General features: G+C 53.1%; 1 protein-coding gene across 6 annotated transcripts in view; it reads left to right on the forward strand.

Moving 5' to 3' along the window:
* Positions 1-5612: 5612 nt before the first annotated feature.
* SLC45A3 (solute carrier family 45 member 3) overlaps positions 5613-17538 on the forward strand; it is a 19065-nt gene continuing 7139 nt past the window's right edge. Inside the window, exons 1-3 of one of the 6 annotated variants that reach the window (XM_023538288.1) lie at positions 5613-5707; positions 7142-7329; positions 13841-13950. The gene's annotated coding sequence lies outside the window, so the exon portion shown is untranslated. The other 5 variants (XM_011372979.2, XM_011372978.2, XM_023538289.1 and 2 more) reach the window with 5 other exon arrangements.

A 17538-nucleotide genomic window follows, 5' to 3' on the forward strand; every position in this document is an offset into this window, starting at 1 on the left:
TTTTCTCTGCTCTAAAGACTGTGGAGTCACAGCAGCAACCAAATCCCCTTTGAGCTCCTCAGCCTCCTGGTCTGGGCTCTGTCCGGGCCTGCTGCTGCTGCTGCAGTAACACACCACCAAGACGCAGCGCTGAGTTTAGCACAGCCAGAGCTGAGCCCTGACTTCTGCGGCCAGGCAGGGACGGCCTGGCTCCGAGCACATACCCAGGTGAGGGGGCTCAGGCTCTCACTCGCTTCAGCTTTGCCATCTCAGGCAAGGTACTTTATCTCAGTGTCCCCATCTGTAAAAGGAGGTGGTACCTGCCTACCATACAGGACTTGTGAAACTCAAACCTGATGTCTGTGAAAATGCTTTGTAAGCTGCTATACACAGCACAGAAACAAAAACCCGGCTCGCAACTTCCCCACTCTGCCCAACTTCCCTCGGTTTTTCCCACTGAACTCCGATCATTTATGACCTCTGAAGTTGATTTGTAGCCTTGAGATTTTGCATTCGCTGACATGTAGCACCCACTTTTTGTACCACCTTTTATTTCCCAGCAAAGACTATAACCTCCAGGAGGTCAGAGGATGTACCTAGTCTGTTCGCCTCCAGCTCTGCACAGCATCACGTTTAGGACTCTGCACATAAGACAGAGTGAACGAACAGGCACTGAGATTCTCCTCCTAAGCACATTACTTATGCAGTAGCCTGCATTCTTCCCAAGAAGCTTCTGCACAAAAATAGAGACTGAGGTTAAATGACTTGCCTGCAGGCATAAAGTTACTACATCCTAGCACTCAGCTGGATTCATAACTGTTACTTAATAAATGTTTGTTAAGTAAGGACTGAATGACTGGATGCACAGTAAGTGGGATGGGTCTGTGATTCCAGAGCCCACACTTTTTCCACTACAGCAGATAGTCTCTCATTGATTACAGGTGAAAGATCTCCGTGGGGGTGTGGAGCTGTCAGCTCTGTTGCTTCTGGCTGTCTCTCCCCATTCTCCTACCTGAAGTTAACCCCTCAGGCATCTGAGCTCCAACAACGTAGAATCCCTGGTATTCGCAGCAACATATTTACCTTCTTGCTCCAGGCATTTCACAGCCCAGCCCAGTTAACTAAGCGTCTTTCTCATTTAGAGACTTAGAGGGAGATTGTCTGGTTCTTCCCAGTCCCTGAAATCCTTAAAGGAAAGGAGACAGGTTACCATTTTTGCCTCTGCCTCATTGCCACAAAGGAATCCCATCAAATATCTAACCCCAGTCCCAGTCCCTCCTGTTACTTCAGATTCTAAAACTGACTGGCTCCAGTTTTAGGCTCCTTGACTTGAGCATCTTGCTGATGTCACCCAAATATGGCAGGCTAACAGACTCGGTTCTGGCCTTTGAAAGGAGTGTGGATGAGTTTTATTGGCTCTCAGAAAAGACTATTGTGCTCATCCAGGCTCACCCCTTACCTGGTGCCTGAATGCCGTGCAGATCCCCCACCCCCAAGCTTAATCTGTTTAAGCTGCTTGGGACCTGCTCCTTAGTGAACTCACCTATGATCAGGCTCCCTGTGACTCCTCCGGTCTAGGTTGGCCCTCTGAAGCCATTCCCTTTAAACATTGACTTTGCTGTCGCCTATAGAAAAGTCAACATCTTTTCATGGCAGACCAAGCTCAGTATCCCCCCACCCCACCCCACCCCCTCTGCTCTCTGCTCAGCCATCGGATCCCTCTGTTTGGGGGGCAGTTTCCCACAGATCTGGGTAGGGCCAGGAGGAGGACTCAGAAGGAAGTTTAAATCCAGAGGAAAGTTCTCCTTCTAGTAAGATTTCTGTTTTTCAGGAGCAGAGGGGAAGTTTCTTGAAGGATATACCCTTGAAAGTGTTTGTTGTTTAAAAGGCCTCCCTGTTGTTTAAAAGGCACCACTCAGACCTGACTGCTTGGTTGTGGAGGACTGCATTCCCTAGCAATTCTAAGGCTCCGCCCTCCAGCAATAATGGTCAGTGGGAGCACAGGCAACCTCGAAACCAGAGGCCACGGTTTGAGAGGAAAGATATAGCTATCCAGTTCTTCTTTCAGTGGTTTCAATTTCTCTTCTGTACCCACAGTGTTGGGTGATGGTGGAAATATAGTCAGGTGTATGGGTTTAATTCCTCCAGTTCTCTCTTGATATTCTCAGACGCTGCTCCTTTTTACTTCTTCATCCAAACCTCTCAGTTAAGGAGGCCTTGGAGGGGGAGTGGGTTTCTGCTTAGGTCCCTGATCACCCTCACCCCAGCCCTTTGAACAGAAACAGGGTATAGGAGTACACATTGGTGGTTTCTCATCCCCTCTTTCTTCCTCCTTCATTTTATTTGATTGTTTCCCTTTTTAAAAATAATATTTGTTGATTCTTTCCCATTTACAACAGCAACTGACGATCCATATAGAAAACTTGGAGATGCAGAAAAGGTTCTCGAGGCTCCCGTCCTACCCACTCTCTGCCCAAATCAAAATTATCCTTCCCATGAATAGAAAATCAGTATTCACCTTTTTGTTATGTCTTTTTTTTTTTAAATCAGTTCTCTCTCTCATATAATTTTTTAAAACTTTTTGTTAGGATGTTAGATTTACAGAAAAGTTGCAAAGATAAAAATTCTCATATACTTTTCAACCTGATGTTAACATCACCATAGCACAATTATCAGAACTAAGAAATACTGGTGGAGTACTATTCACTAAACTGCAGACTTAATTCGGTTTCCACCGGTTTCTCACTAGTGTCTGTTTTCTGTTCCAAGACCCAGTCCAGGATATCACATTGTATTAGTACATATCTAATTTTTAAAAATGTATATTCCATTGTGATTACCATTTGTAGCTGGCTAATTTCATTGGTAATATATCATAAATATTTCCCCAATTAAAATTCTTCAGTCATCACCATTTTTAATGGCAGTATAATTTTCCATGATATAGATTTGCCATAATTTGCTTAGCCAATAGCTTATTATTCTGCATTTTAAATTGTTTCTAATTTTTCACTACTATGAAGAATGATGAGATGAACACCTTGTGTATACTTTTGATGTACATATCTCTGATTATTTTGCCACAAGCGAAATCCCAGAAATGAGATTGCTGTATTCAGGGGACCCATCTGTCCCCCTCCTTCCAAAGTCCATAGCCAGAATTTGTCCCTACTAGTGGCCTTTATACTTAAGGAGTGCTTGCTCCTGACCCTGAGGCAGGCAGGGGAAGAAGTAAAGAAACCTCCAAGGGGACCACAGCCTTTGGATGATGGAGATGGCGAGAGGATATGGGAACATCAGGGAGCTTCAGGTCCTTCATGGTTTCTCAGCCGTCTTCCAGGCCAACCAGCCCTAGCTAGGTAGCTTATCCTGTAGAAAGAGAATGATGCTTGCTCTGAGCCCAAGGATAATGGGAAGTGGGCAGAGGGTGGAGCAGAAACTGCTAATGCATTTTCGCCAGCATCTCTGGTTTCTCCAATATCCAGCCAGACTATTAGCAGTTCCCTAAGGATAGCCTTGCTCTTCACGTCATCTCCCATTTCCTATAAATGGGAAGTGGCTAGGGAGTAGGGGTGTGTGTGTGTGTGTGTGTGTGTGTGTGTGTGTGTGTGTGTGGTAGGGGAGGGGGAGGGGAGGAAGGGAAAGGGACGTGGTGGTTTTCCTACCACTTAGTGGGGAACTGAGACACACAGAAGCCATTACTTGTCCAGAATGAACCAGCCTTGTGAGTAGTATTATGGGTGTTGGGACTTTAAGGCTCTGAGGTCATAGGCCAGGCTAAATGAGGGATTGTGCCTTTGCCTTGTTTCTGGAGCCCAGAGACTCCGTGTGTGTGTGTGTGTGTGTGTGTGTGTGTGTACTGGGTGGGGATAATGATTGAACTGAGGGATTGCCTCAGTTTATCTGAAAATGATACCCATCTCTTGAATGTCATAAGGATTGAATGAGTGAATACATTAAAATCATTTAGAACAGTGCCTGGCACAGTCAGTAATAGTTAACTATTATTATTTTTACATGAGGAGGGGCTACACCAGCAGAAAAAGGGGGAGGAAGCCTTTTCACAGCCAAGGGCCTTATAGCACCCTGTGCTGGGCAGGGACTGGAGAGTGCTTCCACCTGGCTTGGTAAAGAAGGGTCACTTGTGCTGGGGAGCTGTGACCTGGCACTTACCCAGGTGGCCAGGCTGCTAGGTGGGTCCAGATCTCACACCATGCTGTTTTCTCACAAGGCATAAGGCATGTAAGCCTCTGGCAAAAAATCAGAGGGGAGAGGGGGCCTCCTACTCTTCTGAGGTGGACAACTCCCTCCTGCTCCCCGTGCTCTTTCCCCAAGCCTGGAAAATACCACCATTCACTCTCTCGGGCTCTGTAATTTTCCACCTGACCTAGAATTCCCCCTGACTCCTGCCCTTTTATCTGGGGCAGTAGAGACACCAGCCCAGGGACCCAGGACTCCACCCTCGTCTCTGTTGGCCACAAATGGGTATGCCGAAGGCTTTGGAAAGCCACTGGGGCCTTGGAGGGTCACCTGCTGGAGGGGCGGGTACTCCCAGTTTTCAAGTTAAACTTGTTTAGTGATTCAGAAAGCAGATTCTTGATTTTTCTCTGCTCTCTCTGGCACCCACTCTGCCTTCCCCAGGCCACCAGGGCTCCATTGTTCCCTCTCTTCTCTAGTTCCCTTTCTTCTCTGCCTCCCAGCTGGAGGTGCCCTTAGAGATTATCTGGTTAATTCTTTTTGCGGAGGAGGCCCAGAATATGGAAGGGACTTGCTCCACTTCACATTTGGCAGGTGGCAAGGCCAGCATTGGAACCCAGTGCCCCAATGCCCAGTCCAGAGCCACAGCCAACTACGTCCTTCCTTCAAAGGTATCTTCCTGTGATTTTATAGCATTCGAGTCAACACCCTAATAAAACTCCGTGGAGGAAAATGACACAATTTGGTCCCCACCCCAAGGCCAGCCTGGACCTCCAGTTTTCTGCCTCCCACCTGCATTGTTCCTCTCTCCTCAAGGGCATTCTGGAAACAGGTATCTGTTGGGATCTTGTTCAACAGCTGACAAAGGGAACGTTTTACTGGCAAGTATCGCCCTCTTTTATCCATACACACCCTAAGGAGGGGAAAAAAGGAATCTGGCTTTTAACTTCGGGAAGAGGGATTGAGTTAGCTATAAGGAAGCTCTTTCTACCTTAGAGAATACCAAACAGTAGGAAGAGTAACTCGGGGAGAATGTGACATCTCCTTTCAAGGGCTGGTCCTGGATGGGTGAGGTGCTGCTCTGCCCAGGGACAGGAGGATGGCCAGAAGAGCACGTGCGAGTCATGGTGACAGACTGGCTCCGAGGTTGGGAGGTGCTCCGCGAAGCCGGGTCGCTCGTACCTAAATGTTTGGGCGGCGAGCGACGAGGGGGCGGTGCACTGCCCTGGGTAATGACAGGGCAGCCTGGGAGCCACGCGGGGGCTGCCCGTCGCGGTCGCGGCTACAAAGACAGCTTGGAGACCTCGCACTTTCTTCGCTTGGGGACCAGCCCCACCCCTCCAGACCCCCTCTGGACACCCCCCACCTCCGCCCGCCTCGCCCCGCCCCCTCTTGGCAGCCCTAGCGCGCATGCTCTCTCCCCCCGCCGAGTAACCTGGAGATTTAAAAGCCGCCGGCTGGCGCGCGCGGGGCCAAGAGGGGGTCGAGGTCGTCGGCTCCGGCCCCAGTGACAGCTGCTCGCCTCAGCCAGGTAGGAGCGCACCCCCTCTTCTCCCAGGGGACAGGGTCCCGGTGCGGGAAGAGGTAGAGAGCTGTGCGGCCGGGCCCCGCTGTGTCGAGTGCTTTGCGCCCGGCAGGCTGGGACCGCTCAGCGGCCGTTCGGGCGCCGCATCCCCGCGAGTCCCAGAGGAGATGGCCGGGCTGCGGGGCTCCGGAGTGCGGGACGCCCGCTCGGGTCCTCGCAGGGCTGCGTTTTTTTCTCGGAGGGCGAGCTGGGCTGGAGGCGTCCGGGCCCCCTCGTCCCCGGCTAGTCGGCGGGTGGGCAGCGGCGGGCGGACCGGCGCTGGCTCCTGTTGCACCTCCCGCGTCCGAGTTTTCTTTGGAAAGTTGCATGTATTTTCTTCCCTTGTCTCGGCTTCACCGGAAAGGGGCAGGATGAGTCACTGCGGTGTGCACAGTCCCGGACTTGGGAGCCGGGAAAGGGGCTGGCTGCCGGGACGCCGCGGAGAAAGGTGACTGAGCTTTTTAGGATATTAGTCTTGGAGCCGGGCTCTGGGCAGGGAGCTGAGACTGGACTGCGTGCGCGTCTGTTCCTCTGCCCGCTTTTCAGGGGAGGAGAAAGAGAGGCCGCGCGTTCACCTCGCCTGCCTGTCGGGCTCAGGTAGGGATGGTGAGGATTCTGAGATCAGCAACCAGGTGTAATGAAGTGATACCTGGGCCCTCACTGCAGCCTCTCAGGGCTCTAGGCTTAGGCAGCGTCTTGGCCTACTGGAGAAGTCCCCAGTGACCTGCAGGACCTCCAGAGTGAAGGTCAGTTCTTTCCATAGTCTCCTGTCTCCTTCAGACGCCTGAGCCCTGTGAGTTACTCTTGCCCTTGACCTCTGAATCAGCTTGCATCTTCCGGACAGACACTCTTGACCTGCTCAGCTTTTCCCTCTCCCCAGGGCCACTCCCCTGTCCTTCCTTTTTTCTCAAGGGCCAGAGTTGGGGGTAGGAACGGGTTTAGCATGGTGGGTACCTGGTGAGGACTTGCCCTTCTGGCTGTTACGAAGACCCAATCCGATGGAGCGGGGACTAAGAATAGCCCAGCTGCTGACTTGCTGCCCTGGCGTCCGCAGCTGGGCATAGTGGGTGGGCCCAGAGTGACCCTAGCTGGGCTCCTGGAAGTGTTGCTCAGGGGTGAAGGTGAGGCCCTGGGGTCTTCTGGCTGCTTCTCCTGATGCACTTAGCAGATCTCCTTTCAGAGTCAGACAGTCTTGGTGTCCACTCACCTGCCCCAGGCCTGGGGAACGAGCTGGCTTATGGGGGTGGGGAAAGCAGGGCCCAGGAGGTGCAGGCTGGATGGGAAGCCTGAGAAAACCCATAGAGCAACTTCTAGGGAATGAGTCGGATGATATGTGAGGTCACAGGCCCTTTAGTTGGATGGGTCCCATCCTTTCATTCCTCCCTTATCTCCTCCCCCCAGGCCTGTCGTGCAGCCAGGACTCTGTTGTTCTAAAAGTGCTCAGAAAAATGGAGCTTGAGTCAGCAGGATGAGTCTGAAGATAAAAATACAGCTGTGGATGAATGTGCAGCTGTGGACATACAGGCCCCGATTTAGTGTGTGTGGGGGGGGGGGGGCGGGCATTTTCCTGTGTACTCATGGAGTGTGTGGTAAGCTCCCTGCCTCTCCTGAATCTCTGAGTTACCCTGAAAGAGGAGGGAAAGAAAGAGGAGGAGCTGGACAGTGATCTTCGGTGGCCCACGGAGGTCCTTCCAGCCACTGTGTAGTAGACGGATGGAGTGGTTTCCCCTTTCCCAGCCTGTCCAGGCCTCTGGGGAGAAAAGGCAGAAAGGCGGGGATGGCTGAGGACTCCAAAAGTGAAATTAAGCACCATTATCATCTAATGGCACAACATTACGGACGAAAACCCAGACTGTCAGAAAGACAGGGTTTCTATCTTGACTGTTCTACTAGCTGTGGAAGTTAGTTAACCTTTTCTAAGCCTCAGATCCCTGGCTACAAAATGAGGATGATTATAATAATAATGATAATATCTACTCTATAGCTTCGTTATTTATAAAATAATAACTATAACAAATATATAATTATAAAATATAAATAATTATAGCTTTATTAAATCATGTATATAGAGCAGGGGTCCCCAACCCGGGCTGCGGACTGGTACCTGTCCATGGCCTATTAGGAACCGAGCCAGGCAGCAGGGGGTGAGCGACGGGCCAGCTAGCAAAGCTTCATCTATATTTGCAGCTGCTCCCCAGTGCTAGCATCACCGCCTCAGCTCTACCTCAGATCATCAGGCATTAGATCCTTGTAGGAGCACCGGTCCCTGGTGTCGAAAGGTTGGGACCACTGATATAGAGCACTGGACTGTGTGCCTGATAGGAAATACATGCTCAATAAATGTTAGCTAGTATTAACCATATTCACTCTATCACGTATGACTGAATGGACAGCAGCACCTGGCATGGGACTCCATTCTTGGGTTTTGCTGTAGACCTTGTTTCTTTGGGAGCAAGATCTCCTGGACTTTGGGGAGTGAGTCAGTATGACTAGGAAAGAGGCTGAATTCTAGCACCCAGTTGTCTAGGTTTGAATCCTATTTCCTATTGCGCAAGTTACTTTACCTATTTGTGCTTCTACTTCCTCCTCTGTAAAATGAGGCTAATGGTACCTACCTCACAGTATCGGGAGGATTAAAAGAGCTAATGTAGGTAAAGCTCTGAGCATAGCAGCTGGTAAGTGTCAACTGCTGTTATTTGGTGACAATAGAGGCAATCATTGTGGTTTACACTTAGAGACCAGAGTTTCTTAGGAAGGGAATTAGACCATATATAACTATATGTAAGCTGTGAAGGACACATATGCAGTTGAACTTGTGGTCAGCTTGTGCAAAGAACACACCAGGACTGGATGTCCTGATCTCCCCCTGTCAATATTGTATGTGTCTTGTTTTTTATTTTGTCCAGTAACTTCTGCCTCGTTTACCTCCTCAAGTTAGTGGTGATGGATGTGAATCATGAAGTGATGAAGACGAAGATATATCCTGAAAGGTTAAGAGCCTTCTATGCAGAAAAGTTGTTTGTTGTGAATTTTAGAGAAACTATGATAGGGAAGGGGTGTTCTGAATTTGGGTTCAGCTCTGTACTCACTCCCCAACCCTTGGGATCCTTTGCATTGATTTCTGGTGTCCAAAAGAAAAACCCAGTCTGGCTTTTATTTGAACATCCAGAGGCCCTGTTTGCTGGACAGCAAGGGTAGAGCCTGGACCAGTTGGTACCAGGCCCAGTGTCTCAAATGCTGATGCCACTTGACTCCCAGCAGTAGAGCTGGAGTGTGGAGCTTTGTCCAGTGTATTAAGTGTCCCTGCTCGGGGGCAGGGGCTGGTGACATAGCCATCACGAGATGGCCCTGATATCTGGCCAGAAGTTCCTGTTTAACGTTTTTCTACTGCGTGGTCTATTTTTTCCTCCATGGGAAGAAGTGGCACTGACCCTGAATGACTCGTGGGTCCTCTTGCTTCTGATGTTGGAGATGGGCCTGTCTCACCTGTTGGCCTTGGTTTCTGTGTCTATAAAATGGAGATGATAATGTTCACCCTGCAAGGTTAGGGCAAGGATTAAATAAGATAGATAGGCATATTGAGCAAAGTGCCTGCACAGACCAGGTGCTCAATCCATGTTTGTTCCCTTCCCCTTCCATGTTAAGTCTCTGAGAAGCTGGGATGAGCCAGCAAGAAGGAGCTTGGAGACTAACGCATGGCCCTATAGCCCCACAGTCTCTCAGTCACCAAATTCGGGTCAGACCAAATGCTTAGCCAGCCCGAGACAGCAGTCCTTCTTACCCCAGTGCTCTCTGTCATGCCCCCCACCTCTCTAATCTCAAGCATACTTTGAGCTGACAAATAGTGTCCAAGCTGGCAGCACCTGGCCCATCCCTAGGGATCTGGCAACCTAGCTTCCTATTCTTGGCTGTTGTCGCTGGAGCAAGCTGAGCACCCGAAAACCTCTAATGTGGCCCTGCCATGGATCCCAGGCATGCTGGTTAAATCACATTGGACAGGAACCCTCAGTCAGCCTCACCTGTGAGGCCTTCTGTTGAGCAGCCTCCTTCTCGGGGCCTGGGCAGGCAATGTGCTCCCTGCTTTTCGGGAACTGCAGAGGTGATGAGTGGGGGTGGGGGACCGGGAAGGACTACACGCCAGACCAGGGAGACCAGGATCCATATCCAACCCTGAAGACTGCTGGGCGAGTGTTGGTGAGATTAGGGAGAAAATGGGGATCCTTGACAGCTTGGGTTCCAGGCAGCCCTGAAGGAGGTGTGGGACTTGAGCTGGACAGGGCTCAAGTGAAAGGGAGGGGCAGTCCAGGGGAGGTGACTAGAGCACAGTGACTACTTTGGAAGTGAAAACGGGGCCAGTGCTGATGAATATTCCCATCTTGAGCTCAGATCTGAGGGTAAAACACAGTCCCACAATTTTGGGTCTGGTATCTTTTCCGCTACACCTCAGTGAGGAGGGGCCAAAGGAGAGGTAGGTTGCTGTGGACATCTCAGGCCTCCGTGGCTGTGTTTTTCATACACCTACTCTTTTCTGCATAGTTTCCATCTGTTCATCTTTAAAGATTCCACAACACGGCTACCTCCTCTAGGAAGCCCAGGAAGAACTGAACCTGCCCCCACTGGGGACTTGGGTCTCTGCACCTGTACCACCTCACTGCACTCTAGTGGCATTCTGTCTCTTCCGCTAATGGGGGCTGCAGTCTGTGTTCCCAGCACCTTCACAGGGGGCTGCCACGTAATTGGGGCTCAGTAAGTGTTGGATGGATGGATGGATGGATGGATGGATGGATGGTGCTCTTTGTGGGAGGTTCCTTTGCACACACGGAGGCATACCTCCTCCAAGTGCGGGCAAGCTAGGGCTCTTTTATTAAAAAAAAAAAAAAAAAAAAAAGATACTCACACCTTGCTCACCACTGAGCGACTGTTTTTGAGAACACGTTTCCATAGGACCGAGTCCGGCCCAGAGCCCTCTGATGATAAATAGGACTGGTCACTGAACCTAAGATATCAGGGCTGAAAGGTCTTTAGAAACCACTGAATTTGAGATCCTACAGATGGGACATGAAGAGCTGGGACCAGCACCTTGGTTTGACCGCCAGCTCTGCTCACCTGTGCGTCTGCCCAGACCCTCCACGCCCTGGCCTCTTCCTGTGTACCTCACCTCTAAGGGAGGCCAGCGCAGGGAGGGGACAAGGGTTTTCTGTGCAGATGAGGAGAGCTGCCTGGTCTGGCTGACTGGCAAAGTTTAAGTTCACTAGAAAGGAGGCCAGTTCAGGTTTCACTCTGCAGGGGCTGCAGGAAGAGAAGGGGAGAGGGAGAGGGAACTCGCCCTGGGGATTGCGCCCAACGCCCCCGCCCCCACCGCCCCATTCTCCCAGACTCTTCTTTCCCCACCCTGGACCAAGGAGTTTCTCTGGACCACTACCCAACTTCTTAGGGAAACATTTATTGTGGCCCAGGTAGAGAACAAATTTGATTACCAATTTCTGCCAGGAGCAGAGTCCAACTCTGGGAGGGAGTAGAGAAAAGGGCAGTTCTGCCCCCGGACGTCTTGGTTTCTCAGCTCAGTTTCAGGCGACCTCTGCCCCTTGGCACTCTGCTGTGTTTGAGCAGTGTGAAGGCAGGTGAAGGGTGGGCTCGCTGTGCTGCTGGGGGCTCTTCTCCACCTGGTTTCCCTTGTCACTCTCTGTGGAGTGATGTGACCATCCCCCCCAGCCATGTGGCCTTGTCAGTGAGCACTCAGTGGGCACCTGTCCATGGAGAGCCCCCTCTGTGGACGGGCTGGTGCGGGGTGGGTGTGAGACATACAGCTGTACCGTCATAAAGAACCTGAGACAGCATCTGGACTAGTTTTCGTTTTATAGGTGTGGAAACTGAGTCCAGAGAAGGGAAATGGCTTGTTCAGGCTACACAGCTACAGACACTGCTGAAACTGAACTACCTGTCATGGCTCCCAGTTCAGATCCCTTTCCAGATGGTTTTCAAATGGTTTGAATTTTCCATTTATCTGTGCAACCTTGGGCATGTTAATGAATTTCTTAATTTTTATTCTGATGAAGTAGGAATATTAAATAGTACCTACTTTGTAGGATTGTACCAATGGTATGGATTACAGAGAGAGGTATGTCAGGTACCCAGCACATGCCGGATACCTCCTGGACAGTTAGGGGGTGTCAGCCACTGCAATTATGGTTATTTCCCCTGTGGATGGGAACCACCCTGTCTCATAACTTTGGGATGTTTATCCTACCCTCAGTCTCCATTCCTGGCTTCCGACACTAGGCAGGTCTGCTGCAGTGACCTCTGCTTACCTGTTGGGGCCAGCACCTGGGGAGGCATTTACATTCTTGGCATTCCTCTTGCTTCTGGGGGCCGAAAGAGGTGCTAGTGTGGGTGAGGGAGGCTCCAGGTTGAGAGGGGAATGGCAGGGAGAAGAAAGGGGTAGCTGGTCGCCCTCCGACCTCTGCTGCTCCTGCTTGGGAACGAGAAGACCCCTCTCAGGCTTCTCCACTGAAGAAGCCCAGGCAGCTGGAGGAGAAGCTGCTGGGACTTCCACATACTTTCTCTCAAACACACTGTGAAGTTTCTGGTATTGATCTAAGTTTCCTTGCCTACCAAATGGGTATATTCTTTATATCCACCTCATCGAACGGCTAGAAGATTTGAGCGCTTGAAAGAGTGCCTGGCATGTCATACATCTCAGTGTTAACTGCTATCATTAATTGCAGATGAGGAAACTGAGGCTCAGGGAGGTCAGTTAACAAGGTCACACGGTCGTAATAGGTGTAATAGGCCAGGCTGATTGCCCAAAGTAGACCTCTCTTACGGATGCTCCAGGTTCAGTGGCCTGTGGCCCCTGGGAAAGAAGAGAGCTCCAGGTCTAAGAGTACCAGTTGTCTTGGCTTGAAGTACTTGGTCAAGGTGACCCAGCGTGACCCTGGGTCGCAGCTGTTCTCAGAAAGGAAGTCTGATCGGGAGGCCCATTGCCTGGAGTCAGCTGTATGTCTGTGTTGACCGTCACCATGGGATTGCCAGGTGCCCCTTGGGAGGGGTGCTTCACCTCAGCTTAGGCTGCCGGGGACTGACTGGCCAAGGTGAGGGTCAGGCCTGTCACTGGGTTGGAGAGGGGAGAGGTCGGAGCGGCTCAGGGGACTGCCTGCCTGCCGTCCTCTCCCCTCCCGCTCCCAGCCTCCTGCAGCATTTGTTTCCTTTCTGAAGCTGGGGTAGTGGAGGGGGGCTCTCAGACTGGGCCACAAAAGCAACTTTCCTCCACGCCACTGCCACCTGTTGGGTCTTGGCACATTGGGGGTGAGTGGGGGGAGGGAGCAGTTGCCCTTTTCCCAGTGTCTGCGGTGTGCCCCCGCAGGCCCCCCAAGGCCTGGGATTCTCTTTGCCGCCCAATGTGACAGGGGCTCAGGAGCTGGAGGGGGTGGGGGGCCCGCAGCAGCTGGAAGGGAATTGAGTGGGAAGGGGCCGGTGCTGGCAGCCGGGAGAGAGTTTGATGGATTACTCTGCAGGCCGAGAGGTTTCTCCCTAATCCCCTTTTGTGTCCTGGCCTGCAGCCCCCTCACTCTCTCTGACAAGCTGCTAAGCAGAAGGCTTCCAGTCCTGGTGAAGAAAAGGCAGCACAGCAGGCGAACTCTAAATCCCTGGCCTCTGGGCCCTGGGGGAGGCGGGTGGGGGGAGAGGTGGGGAGGGGGGGGGAGGAGCGTTTGGGGAGGGGAGAGATGCCCTTTTAGGGAGGGGAGAGGGTGGATCTTCCTCCTTTCTTAGAGTCCCTTGAGGTGCAGAGGGTGCATTCTGAGGGATGTTTTCTGGTGTCTGTGGGACCCCTCCAAAGTCGTGGGCCTCGGCTATTTGTGTAAATCACTACTTTTTTATAGGATGGGATCGGGGAAAGCAGACCCTTGCTTCTTTGGAAGTATTTGAGCCCATAAAATCAAAGACTAAATGTGAGATGGAAGGGACAAAGCCATGTACGGTCTAATCCTGTGCCCCCTTCCTCCCAGCGGCCCAGCTAGGAATTCCCACAGCCTCGAATCCCTGACAAGGGAGTCTGTAACGTTGGAGGGCTCATTGCCTCACAAAGATGTTCGTTTGCAGGTCTCCTGGCTGGCCAGCACAGCTTCTTTCTGGGGTGTCCCAGGGTCGCTTGTGGAGCTGCCATGAGGGTGGAGCTGATTTGGGGAGTGCAGTGTGCTGGATTTTACTAGGTAAGGCCAAGGATATAGTCCCCAGGAACAGAGAGAGGCAGGTGGGGAGGTGACAGGGAGGCTGCGCAGGTGAACTCTCAGACCTCTTCTCTGTCCCCAACTAGAGGGCCTGGGAGAGCTCGACTGGGAGAACCAGATTCTGGGGTCCAGCGCTGTGTGGAGGAATGGGGGTCCTTCCTACCTTGAAGTCTTGCAGCCTCTACCTGCGTTTGCTCCCCACCCTCGGTCCTGGCCTGGGGCAAGACAGCCACGGGTAGGGTGTGTATTGGGGCGATTGGCCTGGAGTCACCCCACCCCTTTCTGCCGCTGAGTCATTACCCCTTTGGCTAGCCTACCCCAGCCCCAGTTTCCTCCTCTGCGGGGAGGGGCTGCCCAGCTGGGGAGGGCCGAGGAGCCGCTCCCCTGGAGCTGTGAGAAAGCAGCGCTGTCTTTGTGAGTATGGAGGGAGGCCGGCAGGGTCTCGGGCTCCGCGGGGTCAGGGTGGGGGCTGCGGCCGTTTGAAGTGCCTGGGCGGGGTGCGAGGAGCTGGCCCGCATAAAGAGGCCATAGAATTGCAGCCTGACACCGGCCTGCGGCGGGGCTGCCCCAGCCCCGGCTCCCTCTGGCCTCTGTCTGTCCGCGGAGGGGACTCTGCTCCCCCCGGCTCCACCTCAGCCAGGCGGGGTGGCAGGAGCCCCTTTGAAAGCCCTCAAAGGCCCCTTTCTATGTCCCCCGCCCCTCCTCCCCTGTGCAGGGAGCTGCGGGACTGGGCTTCGTGGCCTTTCCACTCAGCCTCTCTACTCTGTCTTCTAAATTTTGGAGAAAGTTCAGGCCAAGTTTGTTCCTGCTGCTCAGTGTAATTTCCCCATAATTTCCTCATACTCTCTGAAGTAGGTTACATCTGAGCCCACCGCCTGCTCTGGGGGTGCCACGTAGGTCTCCCGGTACCTGGAGCTGGCCAGGTAGAATGCAGGTTCATTGGTCCTGCCAGGGCCCCTGGCTCTCTGGGCTGGGGTTCTGCCCCCTCGCGGGTGAGGTGACTGGGGTGGAACTCCAGGAAGGTTCCCAGAGGTCTTGGGTTTCCTCCAGTCATCAGGGGGCCCAGCGAAGAGGAGAGATCATCGGAACTTGAGAGGGTCTTGTCCTAGAAGGCTGCTGTTCCTTCCCTGGAGGTCAGGCCAGACTCCCCCTTTCTGTACCTCCACTTCCCTGCTCTTCCCACCCTCTCCCCACCAGGTGAGCTCAGAGGCTGGCTCTTTGGGTTGATCTTCTGTTTGCCAGACAGGCAGAGTGCTCCAGGAGCCGTGGTCAGGAGGATGAGTCAGAAGCATCTCTGAGACTGGAGGGTACAGGGGAGAACTGGATCTTGTCTTGTTGCCTGTAACCCTGAGGAGGACAGGGGAGCTCCCCAAACAGGGGACCCAGCCGTGATCCGTCACTTCCGAGTTTTGATGAGAAGTGCGTCCTGGGGCTGCAGGGAGAAGTGTAGCCGGGAAAGAGATGCTGAGCCGCTGCTTGTCCCCACCGCCGCCTCTCTGAGCCGGGAAGCCGGGCAGGGCCTGGGTTCCTCTGTGCCCCAGAGAAGAAGGCCTGGAGGGATAGCTGGTGACTGGAGTTAGTGCTGTGGGCATCCTCTGTCATTTCCTCCACCCCTGAGCACCCTGCAGTGGGGATGAAGAGGGGGAAACTGGGGCACTGAGGAAGATCTTCAGAGAAGAAAGGGGGCTTTGGAAGGGAGAGTATTCTTAAGCGCTTGGAATTCCTCAAGCAATTCTGGGCTGGAAAGAGTAAAGCCTGGGGGTTGGCGGCGGGGGTGGGGGGGTGGTAGTGGTGGTGAGAATGCCCTGGACCCCTGGACACAGTAGAAATCAAAAGGGGGAGGACGGGCTCAGCAACCTAAGAACCAAGCGGGCAGAGCAGGGCTTGAAGCCAGCCTACTTCCTACCCTACTCTGTTCAATGAATTCCTCACCTGGCCCTCCCCCTGGTTGGTTACCTGGTAAAAAGCCTCTGGGGGGCAGAGGGCGGCACTGGGGAGGGAGCCCCAGCTAATGGGACTATCTGGGTTGTAGGAAGATGAGAGGAGATTCCTCTCTTTACTCCTTTTTGTCTTTCTCCCTTATGGGCTAAGGAGCTGGACGAAGGGAGGATAGAGGCAGGTGAGGTGGTTAATAGTTGCTGGAAAGATGCAATTTATTTTAAACGGACCAACCAGGACTTGGGAATGGGGGCTGGCTGCGGGTGAGGTTGGGTCTAATGGTTTGCTCGGTGAAGACCTGGTCCTTAAAATTCCAGAGCAGGTGAGTGTCCAGGGCCTGCCCAGGCTGAGGGCAGGGAGTGGAATGGGCTGGAAGCCTTTTGAACCAGAACCCCTCCCTCCAGGCTGGAAAGCACCACCCATCTCCTGTTTTCCTTCTGGGGGTGCTATGGCAATGCTGCCACATGAGGGGCTTGGCTCAAGCTGAACTCGCAAGCGCCCAGCTAAGACTAATGTCTGGTACTCCCTCCCCTCCTTGTGGGGTCACTTGGGCCAATGTTTTACACTTGTCCCCATGCCATCCCCATGAGAGTCTGCGCCCCTTCCCAAAGTGGGTAGGCTAGCTCTAAGCGGAACTTCGGGGAGGAGGCTGCTGGTTGCTCAGCCTTATCTGAAGCCCCTTCCTTCCTGGTCGACTAGCTGCAAAATCCCAGAAGGCAGTTACGGGATGGTCACCTCTTACCCAGGATCGATGGCTGTCTGATCTCTCTGTGGCACAGCTCAGAGGGCACCTGCAGCACGTTTTATAACACGCAAGGCCCTGTGGGGTTAAGTGTCACTTGAAAAGATAAACAAGGTTGAAGTTCTAAATTACGAGACACTGAGAGTGGAAGAGGGAATGAGTGGGGGCTGAGGGTGCGCAGGTGTGGGAGGAGACTGGGGCCTCTGCCACCGTGCGCCTGGCACAGGGGTGATGCCCTGTACAGAGGTTACGGGTTGAGCTGGGAGGCGGGGAAGGTACTCCGACTCCAGCACGCCTAGCCCGAAGCTCTGTGCACCTCTGCTTTGGCATGGATGACCGGTTAGGGGACTCTTCTTGCCCTTTCTCACTGAGACCCCCCACCCCCATTCCTCCTCTTCATGGTTGACTTAATCTTTCCCCTTATCTAAACAGGGCATACTGCAGTGGGTGCCCTTGTCAGGAAGTAAGACCGGGAAGCCAGCTCTCCCCGGGGGCTGGGGGCCCAGGGTGGGAGCTTGCCCAGTGGGATCTGCACAGGAGGCAGGCTTAGAAGGAAGGGCTGTGGGGACTTCTCTGCTGAGAATGGAGCTGTTGAGGGAGCAGAGAAAGGCTGCCCAGGAAGCAGTGGGGCACCCTGCCAGCCCGGTGGTCACAGCGTCATGGCAGTTGCCGGCAGTTGGTGCGGTTTCACGCCCCTGTGAGGCTGGGACTTGGGAACGACTGTGGCCCTACCATCCCGTGACAGTTGTGCAGCACACGTGGGAATGTTTCTTCCCCATGAACACTGAGCGCGCGCTGACGTGACGCAGGACACAGTCCCGAGGAGCACTCCTTCTGGCCGGGGTTCTTGGTGGGACAGCGGTGAGCTCGGTGACAGGAGTGACTCGGTT

This window comes from Pteropus vampyrus, unplaced genomic scaffold (genome assembly GCF_000151845.1).
Source record: "Pteropus vampyrus isolate Shadow unplaced genomic scaffold, Pvam_2.0 Scaffold217, whole genome shotgun sequence".
In the NCBI taxonomy this organism is placed as follows: domain Eukaryota; kingdom Metazoa; phylum Chordata; class Mammalia; order Chiroptera; family Pteropodidae; genus Pteropus; species Pteropus vampyrus.